Source organism: Notolepis coatsorum (genome assembly GCF_963971535.1).
Source record: "Notolepis coatsorum genome assembly, chromosome: 18".
In the NCBI taxonomy this organism is placed as follows: Eukaryota; Metazoa; Chordata; class Actinopteri; order Aulopiformes; family Paralepididae; genus Notolepis; species Notolepis coatsorum.
The window spans coordinates 34,753,383-34,770,022 of record NC_140182.1 but is presented as its reverse complement, the minus strand read 5'-3'; positions in this window follow the sequence as shown (position 1 = coordinate 34,770,022).

Sequence of the window (16,640 nt, the reverse complement as noted above, 5' to 3'; positions counted from 1 at the left end):
CACATACACACACACACGAATGTACGGGCCGCTGTGCACATTTTAATGTCGGGCCGCTGTGCCCATTTTAATGTCGGGCCGATGTGCGGTGTGCCCATTTTAATGTCGGGCCCCTGTGCCCATTTTAATGTAGGGCCGCTGTGCCCATTTTAATGTAGGGCCGCTGTGCCCATTTTAATGTAGGCCGCTGTGTCCCTTTTAATGTAGGGCCGCTGTGTCCATTTTAATGTAGGCCGCTGTGTCCCTTTTAATGTAGGGCCGCTGTGCCCATTTTAATGTAGGGCCGCTGTGCCCATTTTAATGTCGGGCCGCTGTGCCCATTTGACTATACACTGCTCTCATGGCTGGTACCGTGGTGAATGGTGCATGTCATATTATTATAGGCTATGTTTTCGTTGTCCTTGTGGTTTGTTGGACTTTGTCATTATGTGATATATATATATATTTCGTTGCTATATCCTTTGTAGAAACGAAATCTTAAATATTACACCTTTTCTTTGGTTACTTACTTTTCTTTCAAGCGTTGTTTTAAATTGTAATCTTACTGACTGAGCGACTTTTTACGCACAAGCATCAGATTACCACCCCGGACTCCCGATATAATGTCAAGCTTTATTGGGTTTGTGCTTGCATTGGTGTATAAGTTAACGCTAAACATTTAGTAACGTGCATTTTCAATGATGTAGCCTATATTAGCCCGGAATGATTGAATGCCGTTATTTTGTTTGTTATTGTTTGTTGCATTAAAATTCATTAGCACCTGCTATAAAGAATCCCACCCCCCCGTAGCACCCCCAATCCCAATTATCTGGCGCCGCTGCTGTGCCAATAAAATATTTTCTATGAACCCCAATGGCTGAAGAGTTGTCTGATCTGCTATTGGTAAAATAATTACCTTACCTGCTACACTTAGGCTACCTGTCTAGATAAACCCAACTTCCTTTATACTTACCGGTCATATGTAGCTATAAAATAAAAATAAAAAATGCATGTAAAAAAAAGAGTTTTACTTCCGTTTTTGCGCTGTTGCTCACATAGTGCTGTTTCTGAAGTGGCTGAGTGCTGCTTTAAACACTGATGCACCGGGGGGATGATTTGAGTATAATTTAGCCTGAGGCACAGTGAGACGATGTAGATCAATCTGTGGCATCATTTAGCAGAACAGATGTTATGGGACTTTAAATACTTTTACTCTACTTCATTTGAATACAAATGTCCTACTGTGCATTTTACACCACTATACTTGTCTAGAATATATATGCAAGTTCTAGTTGCTTTCAATGCATTTTTCCATAACATCTTCCATACAACTATGTAGTCATACGGTTTCACTTTGAGAGGGAGCTATTATAAGGGCATACTAATTAATACATATTTTTGATACTTTAGAACATTTCATATCAGGTACTATGATACCTTCACAAAAGAATTTTTTAATGGAGAACTTTACTTTTAGTAGAAACTAGGGGTGTAACGGTACACAGAAGCCACGGTTCGGTACGTACCTCGGTATTGGGGTCACGGTTCGGTACGAGTTCGGTACAACAGAAAAGAAATTTATTATTATTATTAATATAAAAAAAATATATTAACTTTTTTTATTTTTATTTATTTATATAGTATAGGCCTATATATGATAATTATTATAATTATTATTATTAAATGGAATAATTTTCTATATGCTTGCCGTGGTAGTCAGTGATACTGGTGTCATTCTGTATTCAGGCATCCAGAGTAAATGAATTGCCTAGTGCCCATTTAACAACTTATAGGCTTGGTAAGTTTCACTTTCACTTCTAGAGAGGATTTAACTTCACGTGAAGCCGAGACTGAAGACTACTAGAGAACAGATGACATGTTACACAACAATGGCAGAGGATTATTTGGATTTAAACACAATAGCAGTTCAACTGGAGATCGGAGCTCAGATGATCAGTCCGAAAAAGTATGTTTATTTTTTTTATTTGATCAGCGTGAGTCCGGCGGGGGAGAATGTTGTTGTTGTTTGTTGGTGACGCGTGTCTGTGTGTGTGTGTGTTGGCGATGCACGGCGCGTGTGTGTGTTGGCGATGCGCGGCGTGTGTGTGTGTGTTGGCGATGCGTGGCGTGTGTCTGTGTGTTGGCGATGCGCGGCGTGTGTGTGTGTGTTGGCGATGCGCGGCGTGTGTGTGTGTGTTGGCGATGCGCGGCGTGTGTCTGTGTGTTGGCGATGCGCGGCATGTGTGTGTGTGTTGGCGATGCACGGCGTGTGTGTGTGTGTTGGCGATGCGCGGCGTGTGTCTGTGTGTTGGCGATGCGCGGCGTGTGTGTGTGTGTTGGCGATGCGCGGCGTGTGTGTGTGTGTTGGCGATGCGCGGCGTGTGTCTGTGTGTTGGCGATGCGCGGCATGTGTGTGTGTGTGTTGGCGATGCGCGGCGTGTGTGTGTGTGTTGGCGATGCAGGCTGCAGCTGTTCTTCTAATGTAAATGTGCCTTTCTCCGTGCACTTTCTGTGTGCCCGGCCACGTGCGCTGTTCTCGCACGGACCTCGCGAGTGCCTGCATGTGGGACTGGTATGTTTGCGCTGTCACGTATTCGTCGCATGGCTGCACGTACCGCACCGTGACGGCCGTACCGTAAATTCGCGGGACGAATACACGTACCGTTACACCCGTAGTAGAAACCAATTATATCAGTATACTTCTGCTTTTACTTCAGTTCAATATTTGCTTACTTCTTACACCACTGGCTGTTCCCACTGCACAGGTCTGCAAGCGTATTATCTGAAATCAAAAGTCTCACATATTCCTAAAGAAACAATCCAGCGCAATGCAAGGACTGTCAACCAAATCAAATTGAGATTAGCAACTTCAGAGGCCAGAACGTGGGACCTGTAAACACATTTACTATCCAATAGCATTGTGAGGCTGAACAACAGGACCCATTGACTATGTAAATGTACTTACAAAAGTAATCTTAAATAGCTAAAAGCTAAAAGTGATGTTGGCAACCGAGGGCCTCACAGGGTTAAACGTGGCTGCTGTTAGCGTCAGTAGCACTCATTTCATCCATACTCCAACCTGGTATAATACAATACCAGCACAGGCTGCCTGCTACATGCAAAACACATTATGTTATTGTTTGCTAACACTGAAACAGTCCCTTTAGGGATTGAGGAAAAAGTGGCGGGATTTCCTTAATGTAGGCTAGTCTATTATGTAGCCTCAGCTTGGGTCACATTGGCTTTGAATGGATAGAGCCATGAAACAATGGAAAATGTCAAATGTGATGTGACCAACTGTACTTCAAACAGCAGTAGATAATATTGATACCGGACACCAAATCCCCCCCCCCCTTGCAGCTGCTGCAGCTGAAGGTTATAGCTTGCAGGATTCAAACTAGCAACCTTCCACCTCTTTTTACCCCGGAGGAAGTGAGTGACAGACCGGTGTAACGGCATGTTTTGCATGGTTACAGGTTATGTTTTGGTTTGTGATGCTTTTCTTTTTTTCTAAACAGGAAGTAGAAAAAAAAAAGATAACCAAAACAGCAGCAGTTACTTCACATTCCTAGAAATCATAAAAAAAAATGCAACGGCTGAATACTGAGAACAGGACGTGCACCGTCCTCTGACGTCACTGTGCTCCCACTGCGCTGAGCTTCACACCCGTTGCACAACACTCTCACGAGAACTAAGTACAACGGGTGACTGTGTCAAATACTGTGAAGCGATGTTTCTGTAGCGATGTACCCATCAATCAGCGCATTTGGTTTTTGCAAAACGCTAACGTTATGCACTAAGGAGACAATTAATGACAAGAGTCAAGGAGACGTGCCGGATTTATATAGAAGCTTTTATCCAAAGCGCTTTACAATTTGTTCCTCACATTTTTACCCATTCACACACCGACGGCGGAGGCGACTATGCAAGGTGCCGACCTGCACATCGGGAGCAATTAGGGATTAAGTGTCTTGTACTTTATTTAAATATTTGAAGCGAGAACCTCTGCCACAGGCCACCAATGCAACTTTTCAGACTAAAGCTTTACATAAGCTTTTCAAATATCATAATAATGTGTGGGGAACATGTGTGATACTGGTAGTACCTTCTGGCAGGGGGACTGCCAATGGAAATTAGCCTTTTGGAAAACATTTTGTGCATTTACATTTGTAAAATGTTTTATTAATGTACGTTGTCCCCCTTGAACAAATAAAGTAAACCTAAACCTAGTCTAAAGTGCTGGGGGGGGGGGGGGGGGGTTCTGCCAGGGTAGATGCAAAACAATGCATTTTTAAGTTTCAAAATAACTTAAGTGTTTTTTGGGGGGCAAGCATGTTATTGAATGTATTGAATGCCTGCATCTGCCATGATAAGACCAGTGTTTGTGTCGTGAGTGTTCAGGCTTGCAAGTGTGCGCCTGCTGTTGGTTGACCTAATTCATCTCGATACATTAAAAATATTTAAGTGTGCTTCTCCTTCTCTATTGCTTGGCAACGTATTGATGAAATTATTTAATGAAACCCTGTAAGTGCGTCTGGGGTGCCGACTTCTCTATTGCTCAGCCTATAAGTTATTGATTTTGCTTTAAGCAACTCAAATGAAGTCTATTGTCTCCACTTATGTCATGCTGTTGACCATCCTTTGGACATTGAGGGCTCAACACTGCTGCTGTCGGGCGAAAACCTTACATCTCCGAAACAGACAAACAAGCCCATGTTCAGACAGATACACCTCTCTTTGAAGTTATAATATGTGGAATGGAGTTCTCGGTCCTTAGGGTCAGAATATAATTGAGACATTTTTAAACTACATTCCTTTTCGCCAGACAACAGTGGCAGCAGTGACAGTACTGACGGTACCATCGCACACATGGACATACTGAGCATAGGCTGTTAGACCCCGGTGGGAATCAAACTACTAACTGTGGCTATGTCGGCATCGCGCACTACCCGTTGAGCTAAAAAGGCCCAAAATACTGAGACCATGCTAGGGATGGACATTTTCGAAGTCGTTAAATTATAAAATTGTAATCTAAAAAAATACATTTCCCCTTGTTTTTACCGGCACCTACAATATGTAGTGTATTGAGGGGGGACCCTATTAACTGTTACACCGCTGAACGGTATGCTGGGTACAGCTCGCTAGCTAGCCAGGTAGCATAACTGGAGCTGGAAGAACAGAAAACAAAGATGAAGAAAGAGAGACCGGAGATGTTACATGGTAGCAACGTTTTGTACATTACATTAGTAATCGAATAGTTCCCAGTGACTATCGAATAGTACATTTGTGACTTTTGCCCATCCCTATCCATACGACTATCAAAAAGATGAGACAACAAAGTAAAGCACCGTCACAAATGCGGTTCGCAAAGGCACAGCACAGTGTTGCCACGAAGGGCGTTTACTGCCTTTGCAGATGCAGAAAATTAGGTTACCTCTTGACCGTGTGGAGTTCTAGTGAAATGTGTGGTTGACGAAAGGGAAATTGCCTGTTGCATTCTACATCTACCAACGTGCTTTCACACTCACGGCCACATGTGAGAATGAAAATGCAAAACGCGCTACACAAATTCTAATCACACACACAAGACTTCCAGAGAAAGACAGCTAGGACAGACTTGATGCGTTCAAGGACGTATTGATTGGTTTGACTAGCAGAGAGGAGCCTGCCATCCAAGGAGGTTGGTTTCCAACGGCTGGGGCCCCCAGATGGCTGCACACCTGCAGGGCTCACAGCAGAGTCACTAAAGGAAACTCTGGGGTTCACATGGTAAGAGTGTTCCCAGTACATACATGTATTTGCGGTGGCCCACCAACACATAGGTTCACCAGAATCAAGATTCCCCAAATGGATGAGATAACATACAGATGCTTACTGCTTTGCCACAGTCTCTCTCTCCCCTGCCTGCCACGGTGTCTCTCTCCCCTGCCTGCCATGGTCTCTCTCTCCCCTGCCTGCCATGGTCTCTCTCCCCTGCCTCACATGGTCTCTCATGGTCTCTCTTCATTCAGAACGCAGCGGCCCGCCTGATCTCAAACCTACCGAAGTCGGCCCATGTCACCCCACTTCTTAGGGACCTGCACTGGCTCCCCATTGCTGCACGAATCCGCTTCAAGACCCTTGACCTACCATACCATGCGGCAAAGGGAACCGCTCCCGCCTACCTCCGGTCAATGGTCTCTAACTACACACCCTCAAGACCCCTACGCTCTGCATCTTATGGCCGCCTCAGACCTACTCCTATCCAAGCTCCGGGAGGGTCATCATCACTGCACTTGTCCTAATAAATTAACCTACACTGTAGCACTCAACACTTTGATGAACATTGTTACTCAGCTGATAAGAGTTGTACCCTTCCTGATGACTTGTCGTACAGAACTTGTAAGTCGCGTTGGATAAAAGCGTCAGCTAAATGACTCAATGTAAATGTCTCTCTCTCCCCTGCCTCACATGGTCTCTCTCTCCCCTGCCTCACACGGTGTCTCTCTCTCCGCTGCCTGCCATGGTCTCGCTCTCCCCTGCCTCACACGGTGTCTCTCTCTCCGCTGCCTGCCATGGTCTCGCTCTCCCCTACCTCACACGGTGTCTCTCTCTCCGCTGCCTGCCATGGTCTCGCTCTCCCCTGCCTCACACGGTGTCTCTCTCTCCCCTGCCTGCCACGGTCTCTCTCTCCCCTGCCTGCCACGGTCTCTCTCTCCCCTGCCTCACACGGTGTCTCTCTCTCCGCTGCCTGCCATGGTCTCGCTCTCCCCTGCCTCACACGGTGTCTCTCTCTCCGCTGCCTGCCATGGTCTCGCTCTCCCCTGCCTCACACGGTGTCTCTCTCTCCGCTGCCTGCCATGGTCTCGCTCTCCCCTGCCTGCCACGGTGTCTCTCTCCCCTGCCTCACTTGGTCTCTCTCTCTCTCCCCTGCCTTACACGGTCTCTCTCCCCTGCCTCACACGGTCTCTCTCTCCCCTGCCTGCCATGGTCTCTCTCTCTCCTGTCTGTCACGGTCTCTCTCTCCCCTGCCTCACACGGTCTCTCTCTCTCTCCCCTGCCTTACACGGTCTCTCTCTCTCCCCTGTCTGCCATGGCCTCTCTCCCCTGCCTTACACGGTCTCTCTCTCCTGCCTGCCACGGTGTCTCTCTCTCCCCTGCCTGCCATGGCCTCTCTCTCTCCTGCCTGCCACGATTTCTCTCTCCCCTGCCTGCCATGGTCTCTCTCTCCCCTGCCTGCCATGGTCTCTCTCTCTCCCCTGCCTGCCACGGTCTCTCTCTCTCCCCTGCCTGACATGTTATCTCTATCCCCTGCCTGCCACGGTATCTCTCTCTCCCCTGCCTGCCACGGTCTCTCTCTCTCCCCTGCCTGCCATGGTCTCTCTCTCTCCCCTGCCTGCCACGGTCTCTCTCTCTCCCCTGCCTGCCATGGTCTCTCTCTCTCCCCTGCCTGCCACGGTCTCTCTCTCTCCCCTGCCTGCCATGGTCTCTCTCTCTCCCCTGCCTGCCACGGTCTCTCTCTCTCCCCTGCCTGACATGTTATCTCTATCCCCTGCCTGCCACGGTCTCTCTCTCTCCCCTGCCTGACATGTTATCTCTCTCTCCCCTGCCTGCCATGGTCTCTCTATCTCCCCTGCATCACACGGTCTCTCTCTCTCTCCCCTGCCTGCGACGGTCTCTCTCTCCCCTGCCTGCGACGGTCTCTCTCTCCCCTGCCTGCCACGGTATCTCTCTCTCCCCTGCCTGCCACGGTCTCTCTCTCTCCCCGGCCTGCCATGATCTCTCTCTCCCCGGCCTGTCATGGTCTCTCTCTCTCCCCTGCCTGCCACGGTCTCTCTCTCTCCCCGGCCTGCCATGGTCTCTCTCTCCCCTGCCTCACACGGTCTCTCTCTCTCTCCCCTGCCTGCCACGGTATCTCTCTCTCCCCTGCCTGCCACGGTCTCTCTCTCTCCCCGGCCTGCCATGGTCTCTCTCTCCCCTGCCTGCCACGGTCTCTCTCTCTCCCCGGCCTGCCATGGTCTCTCTCTCCCCTGCCTGCCACAGTCTCTCTCTCTCTCCCCTGCCTGCCACGGTCTCTCTCTCTCCCCTGCCTGCCACGGTCTCTCTCTCCCCGGCCTGTCATGGTCTCTCTCTCTCCCCGGCCTGCCATGGTCTCTCTCTCCCCGGCCTGTCATGGTCTCTCTCTCTCCCCTGCCTGCCACGGTCTCTCTCTCTCCCCGGCCTGCCACAGCTTGCCACCACTGTAAATAACTTAAGGACTGACAGGAAACACTGTGAAGCAAGAACTGCAGAACTGATCCAGGATTAGTATGAAACCTTCACTGAGACCAAAGAGAAAAACTGGTCTCAGAGGAACTCTCCCATTAAAGGATGCCGTGATTACATGCCCCGTGATTGGACACCGTCGAGCGGCCCAGACCTCCCACCTCTACAGTACAAAACGCCCAGGCTATACGAGGCATCCCTTCATAGAAGGAGCACGTTCAGTGTTAGACCAAGACTCCCAAGATGCAACGCTGAACGGCACAGGAAGTCCTTCATAGCCATCAGACTATAACCCATCACTGTGCCTCACTGCCTCACTGAGCACAGAATGACAGTACAAACTTTGGCATATCTTCCTGGACTTTTTGACGTATGACTTTTTACCTTTACGTAGATTATTTTTAATCTTTTACATTTTACTGTATATTTTAGAATGTATATACATATTTTATACATATCCCTGACTGTATTTCTATTCTTATTCGTGATTTGAGATTTTTGACTACCTAAATGTTTATTGTAGGCGATCTGTAGTGCTGAATGTCCCTCTGGATCAATAAAGTACTTCTATTCTATACGACATAGCCTTTGTTTAAATCTATACGGCGCTCTATTCCTCTGTGATATCACACTCTGCGTTAGCGTTGAGCCGTTCAGTCAATACAAAGAAAGAAAACGAGTCAGCCAGTGGCGCAGGTGCTCCGCGCGCTCCATATGGCAGGATTTAGGACGCCTGTTTTGCTTCAGCCGATCAAAGTAAACATTCAGAATAAAATCAATTATGTTTGTCAAATTAACTCGTGGCGCGGCGCCGCCGTGACCTCACTCACGGGCGGACACCATCGTGTGCTTTCACACCTGCCACGCCGTGTCGAGCTAATTGGTCTCAATGGAGTAGGTAAATGAATAATTACTTTCCAGCATTCCCCCCCCCCCCCCCCCACTTATTGAATTAGGGGACACAGAGGGAGGAAAAGCTATTTAAACAATTATATTAGTACCAGTTGTGGAGTGATTAAACCGCAGGACATGAAACTCCCAGCGAGTCGAGCTTAATGGAACGATATGATGAATCACGTACGACGTAAACGCTATGATGGAAGACGTGCAGCTTAAAAACCCGGTTTGAGGGGAAAAAGAGCATCAAAATGACAACGTTGCTTCGTTATGGCGCTTTCTCCAAACTAGTAGATCTCAAAATCGGCTACAGTTTCTGGGAACTTCATTCCATTTCGAGCAGAAGATGAAGACGAATTACCATAATTATGTCAAATGCAAAAGAAATCATCTCATGTTGCATTTTAACTAATTTCTTCAGACTACAGCCCCCTCTGTTCCAAGTATGTGCCAACATATGCCTCACAGTCTGTATTCTATCTCCTAAGGCTCAGCGATGAGCATCGAGCATGATGCTGATGTCCCTGTGATATGTCTATTTGGCCCCCGAGGCGCCGTAACTTAATAACTTTGTGATTTGGTCAATCTTAAAAATATATATATAAAACCCAAATGTCACTGGAAGCCTACAACAGTACACAAGCATGTGACTGCAAGCCACAGTCAGGCTCAAACTGTACAGTCACTGTCTGGCAAAACGAGGGGGAGCCATTACACCAAGAGGAAGTTAAAATAAACACATCACGTCGCTCCTGCCTTGAGGTCTTGTCAGATCTTGAGCTGAGCCTCTATCGAGTCTTCAGTCAACTCCCCCTCTCTGTCCGTTATGGCCGTCCTTGACTAAAGAAACTCCCAATTCGACTAATAGTCAAGAGTTCTTGTTTTGTTTTTAGTTTTTTAACTAAGTATTTTCTTAACCATTTCACTACCACACTACCCTTTCACAGCGACAATACAGAAGGTTAACCCTTTCACTGCTACACTACAGAAGGTTAACCCGTTCACTACCACATTACAGACGGTTAACCATCTGTAGTGTGGTAGTGAAAAGTTAACCTTCTGTAGTGTGGTACTGAAAGGGTTAATGTAACACTTATTAAAAACAAATCTTATTTGTAGTGCCGTCAATAGATTAAAATGTTTTTACTAATTAATCTCACAATTTTCAATAGATTAATCTAGATTAAAAATAGCATTTTTCTACTTAAGACCGAAGCTTGTAACAGATATTTAAGTGAGTAAAATCATGGAATTAATGTAAAATCAACACAAAGAAAGTATATTTCGATTCAAAGACTATTTGAATAGCTTTCTTTGAATAGTTTCTCTCCTGAGGAATACAAATGTTCAACAAAACCATCAACATTGACTCAGCTAGACCTCTTTCTTATATCCGCGGCACTAAGATTGAAGATTTTTCACTCCATAGATTCATTTAGATTAATTTATTTTAATGCTTTAAATCATTTAAATGTATCTCCAAAGTTAAAGCTTTAATTTTGGCAGCCCTACTTATTTGTGAATGTCCCTGTGATGCCTGATCTCCAAATGGTGACTAATAACCACAAAAAAAACACGAGTTCCATTTGAAGGCAGCCCTTAACTGAAAATGTTTTTGTTACCAATGATTTAGGGGAAATGCATGCGTTTGTGAAGTACTGAACATATACGACTGGATAAATGAGACTTGGATTATACTGCACAAGTTGTGAGTTTGTAAACGGATGTTTTGATACAGTACTGCTGTTGTTAAACCAAATCTGAATCAACTTCAATTAATCAACTATTTCTTCACCGTGGATACATGACAATCTCCATGAATCCAAGGCATCACAGGGTGAGTACAAATGAAAATGTTTGGGTGAAGTGCTCCTTTAACATGTGTGTCCATTATGAGCAGAAGACCATGTAATGCAGCATTTCGATAGGACTTCACTTTTAGAGAGCAAAATAATACTCATTAATTAGCTAGGAATTAATGAGGAACTAGCCCATTATGTTAACAAACCATTGATTAAGCATCAGTTACTAAATATTCAGACTCAATGTCTCAGTGCAGGGAAATTCCTTCCAGAATGGCTTCTACTTTGCTTACCGAACACATATCAAGTTCAAGTTTCAAGTTTCTTTATTAGTTGTCATACAAAAATACAGAATACTTTTATATGAAATGCTTTTTTCTGTTCTGCTCCTGAGAGTGTGCTAGATACAAATAAAAATAGATAAGTATAAAATAGAAAGTCAAAAGTATATAAACAAGTGTAAACAAAAGTGTTCAATATACATATATACAATATACAACACAGAGTAGGGGGAACATTTTTTAACTGAGTTACAATACAATACAGTACAGTGCAGAAATGGGATGAGGTACAACTTAGGGTAAGGTGCAATGAGGTATAAGTTGTAGTGCAAATCTCTTTACCAATAAATATAAAGTGTGTTAAAGTGTCTAAAGTGGGTAAAGTGGGTGCTACATTGAGTTGTTTATTTAAAGAGTGTGTACGTGTGGATGTGTGTGCTGTGAGTGTATTTGATGGTTTGTTACATAGTGTTATTGTCGTTGAGCATCCTGATGGCCTGGGGATAGAAGCTCCTTCTGAGTCTCTCTGTGCTTGCCAAGAGACTCCGGTATCGCTTGCCTGACCGCAGCAGTTCAAAGAGGCAGTTGTTTGGGTGTCTAGAGTCTTTGATTATTCTCTTAGCCTTACCCATGCAACGCTTGTTGTAAATGTCTTGGAGAGTGGGAAGCCCACCTCCAATTGTGCGTTTGGCTGAACAGGCCACTCTCTGTAGTCTGCTACGATCTTGTGCGGTGCTATTCCCAAACCAGGAGGTGATATTGCCAGTCAGGATGCTCTCTATTGTGCAAGCCTGACTTTGAACTTCCTTAGGCGCCTAAGGCAGTAGAGGCATTGCTGTGCCTTCTTGACTACACTGTCAATGTGTGTGGTCCATGTCAAGTCCTCGGATATGTGGACTCCGAGGTACTTAAAACTGTTCACTCTCTCGACCGGTGCCCCGTCGATGCTGAGGGGGCTGTAGTCCCTGACCCCCGACCTCCTAAAGTCCACAATCATCTCTTTTGTTTTGCTGACGTTCAGGGAGAGGCAGTTCTCCTGACACCACCGCGCCAGATTCTCTACCTCTTCCAGGTAGGCCCTCTCATCGTTTGCAGAGATCAGGCCCACCACACTGTGTCGTCAGCAAATTTGATGATATATATAAGTAAGGAACTAGCCTAAAACTAGCATAGAACTATCCATTTGACTCTCAAACCACCATGTTCTACCTGCTTACCTCCAATTCTAAAGGTTAAGTTAAAAACTATTAATTAATCATCTTAAACTTCTTGATCTTAATCTTAAAATTCAGTCGCTGGCTCGCTGCCATGATAATTGGTGTCAAAATCACTATTCCAATGCTTCGTTTTCTGTCTTTTTGATTGTGCTTTTTTTTTTTTTTTTTTGTCCCTCCAAAGATTTGCCTACAGCCTATTATTTCTACAGTTTATAGAAATAATAATCCAACATTCATTTTGAGAACCAGTTCTTCTGGGCGGCTAGGTGGCGCAGTGGGCAAGGCGCTCGCCACCAACGCAGGATATGCTGGGTTCGAGCCCAGCTCTCGGCGTTGCTACCAGCATGGCTGGTCGTTCATACTAATACAATTGGCAGTATTAGGGGGTGGGAAGCTGGTGGGTGGGGATCGGACGTTGTGGACAGCGACTCCTACAGGTCGGTTGGTGCACCTGCGCAGTAGAATCAGGAAGCGACGAGGGCGGCGTGTCCCTCCCACGCAGACCCTCGCCGCTGAGAGATCGCGCTGTGCAGGTGAAAAGATGCGACGGCTGCCTCCTCGAGTACCGGAGGGGACACGTGATGCAAGGCTTCGTCCACATTGCAGCCGGCTTGTGGGAGGCATGGCCAACAGCGTTCGAGACAGGGGAGGGTAGAATTGGACAATGCGAAATTGAGGGGGGGGAGAAAAATAGAAAAATGGGGAGAAATAGTAGATAAAAAAAAGAGAACCAGTTCTTCTCAGATAACGACATCATATGAAAACCTGTCGACCCCACAGTTCTCATTTGTCCACCGCATTTAATCTCCCAGCCAAGAAGAATGAAGCTTTGATTATTCTATGATAATTATACATATATATATATAAACCCCCAAAATGCTAATTGGGATACCCCTAGTTATTATGCTTTGTTAACATATAGTTCTTCACTGGTTCTCAGGTTCCTAATCACAATAACATTTACTGTAAGAACATAAGAACAATTACTTTTTACCTAAATATTTTTTATTGTGGTAATGTGGTGTCAATTGGTTCTCTCCTCTCTTCCAGCACCTGTTAGCTTTATATCATAAATATATGCAATGATGAATGTAACTGCCCCGTATTTATTCCCTTTATGTAATCAATAATGGATTTTCATTGTCTCGTATTATTAATATTTATTCATTCATTCATATTTTCCAGCAGTAGGTACTAGATACTGCTGTTGAAGAAACATGTGGATGATAGAGAGGGGAGAGAGAGAGGAGAGAGAAGATATATATATATAATAATAATTATTATTATTATTAAGGTCGCTTTACATAAGGGGGGGGGGGGGGGGGGGGGGAGATAACAAAATTAACAAACATAGTGGACAGACACAACATATACATATATAGTGAGAAAGTTAGGGGTTGAAGGCCAGGTTGAAGAGGTGGGTTTTGAGCAGTTTTTTAAATGAGTCCAGAGTTGGGGTGGTGCGGAGTTCAAGTTCAAGTTCAAGTTCTTTAATAGTTGTCATACAGAAGTACAGAATACTTTCATACAAAATGCTTCTTACTGTTACGCTCCAGAGACTGTGCTAGACAAGATAGTATCAAATAACATAATATAGCATGTAATTTAGAAGAAGAAAAATGAGGTCACAGTGTTCGGTATAGACATATGTACAATGTTCTGAGTTACCATATAATATACAATACTATGCAGTGTACTAATGTACAGTACTATCTAGTGCAAAGCAGAAATGGGATGAGGTACAATTTTAGGTACAATTTACAGTAAGGTGTACGAGTTGTAGTGCAATTCTTCATCAATAAATATAAAGTGTGGGGAGTGGGTGCTACAGTGTGTTTGTTTAAAGTGGGTGTGTGCTATAAAGTGTGTGGAGTGGGTGCTACAGTGTGTTTGTTTAAAGTGAGTGTGTGCGTGTGGATGTGTGTGCTATGTGCGTTTGGTGGTTGTTGTTGTGTAGTGTTAATTCATTGTTCGTTTAGCAGCCTGATGGCCTGGGGATAGAAGCTTCTTCTGAGTCTTTCTGTGCTCGCCTTGAGACTCCGGTATCGCTTGCCTGACCGCAGCAGTTCAAAGAGGCAGTTGTTCGGGTGACTGGAGTCTTTAATGATTCTCTTAGCCTTGCCCTTGCAACGCTTGTTGTAAATGTTCTGGAGGGTGGGGAGCCCCCCTCCAATTGTGCGTTCGGCTGAACGTGTCACTCTTTGTAGTCTGCTTCGGTCTTGTGCAGTGCTATTCCCAAACCAGGAGGTGATGTTGCCGGTCAAGATGCTCTCTATTGTACATGAGTAGAAGTTCTTAAGGATCTTCTGACTGACTTGGAACTTCCTTAGGCGCCTGAGGAAGTAGAGGCGTTGTCGTGCCTTCTTCACAACACTGTCAATGTGTGTGGTCCATGTCAAGTCCTCGGATATGTAGGCTCCGAGGTACTTAAAGCTGTTGACTCTCTCAACCGGTGCCCCGTCGATGCTGAGGGGGCTGTAGTCCTTGACCCCCGACCTCCTGAAGTCCACAATCATCTCCTTTGTTTTGCTGACGTTCAGGGAGAGGCTGTTTTCCTGGCACCATCCCGCCAGGACCTTGACCTCTTCCAGGTAGGCCCTCTCGTCGTTGGCAGAGATCAGGCCCACCACCACTGTGTCGTCAGCAAATTTGATGATTGTATTGCTACTCCGCTGAGCCACACAGTCGTGTGTGTACAGGGAGTAGAGGAGGGGACTCAGAACACAGCCCTGGGGGCCCCTATGTTGAGGGTGATGGATGAGGAGGTGCAGTTGCCTGCTCTCACCACCTGGGGTCTGCCAGTCAGGAAGTCCAAGACCCACTGGCAGAGGTCATAGCCCAAGCCCAGGTCCCTGAGCTTGGCTATGAGTATGGAGGGGACTATGGTATTGAATGCCGAGCTGTAGTCGATGAATAGCATTCTCACATAGTTCCCCTGCCTCTTGTCCAGGTGTGATGCTGCTGTGTGCAGCACATGGGCTATGGCGTCCTCCGTGGACCTGTTGGGGCGGTATGCAAATTGCAGGGGGTCCATGTTGATGGGGAGGGAGGAGCAGATGTAGCCCTTTACTAGCTTCTCAAAGCACTTCATGGCTATGGAGGTGAGAGCTACAGGGCGGTAGTCGTTGAGGCAAGCAGGCTTGGATTTTTTGGGTACAGGGATAATAGTGGACTTCTTCAGGCAGGTGGGGATGACAGCCTGTTCTAAGGACAGGTTAAATATGTCAGTGAATACTGGGGCCAGTTGGTCGGCACAGACTTTTAGGACGCGGCCGGGGATGCCGTCCGGACCTGCTGCCTTCCTGATATTCACTTTTTTAAAGGTCCGCCTCACCTCATGCTCTGTTACCCTGAACACTGCGCCTCCATCAGCAGCCGACCCCCCCCCCCCCATTGCCGTGGCTTGTGAGCTGGTGTTGTTATTACCAGCATCAAACCTTGCATAGAAGGTATTGAGGTCATTTGCTAAGGAGATGTCACTGTTCAGTTTGAGGGAGGCGCCTTTGTAGTCTGTCATCGTTTTGAGCCCCTGCCACATAGCTCTAGAGTCAGCTTGTTCAAACTGGAGTTCAATTTTATCCCTGTAGCGCCGTTTGGCCTCTGACACTGTCCTCCTTACGTTGTATCGCGCCACCTTGTGGTCATTCATGTTGCCTGCCACTAGGCCGTCGTTGTATGCTTTGGTGCGCTCTCTCAGAGCTTCACGGACGGATTTGTCTACCCAGGGTTTTTGATTTGGGTAAACTCTCATTTTGGTAGTGGGGATTGTTTCTTCCACCCTAGTACAAACATAGTCCAGCACTGTCTCCGTGTAGACATTAATGTTATCTGTGTCGCGGAACACATTCCAGTCTGTGCAGTGAAACACAGACCGGAGCGTCTCCTCTGACGTCAAATCCCATTTCTGCACCTCTCGCGAGACTACAGGAGTACTTTTAATTCTCTGTTTGTACTTTGGTGAAAGAAAGATTGACGCGTGATCTGATTTACCAAAGCCACTATCAGAATGAGCCTTGTAGCCACCTTTAAATTGCGTGTAACAGTGATCTAGGATGTTACCGCCTCTGGTGTTGCAAGTCACATGCTGATAGAAGTCAGGTAATACCTTTCTCAGATTGGCGCTGTTGAAATCGCCCAGCACCAAAATGGCGGCGTTAACGTTCGTCGCTTGTATTCTATTTACCTCGTCGTGGAGTCTGGAGAGCGCGGCGTTGTTGCTG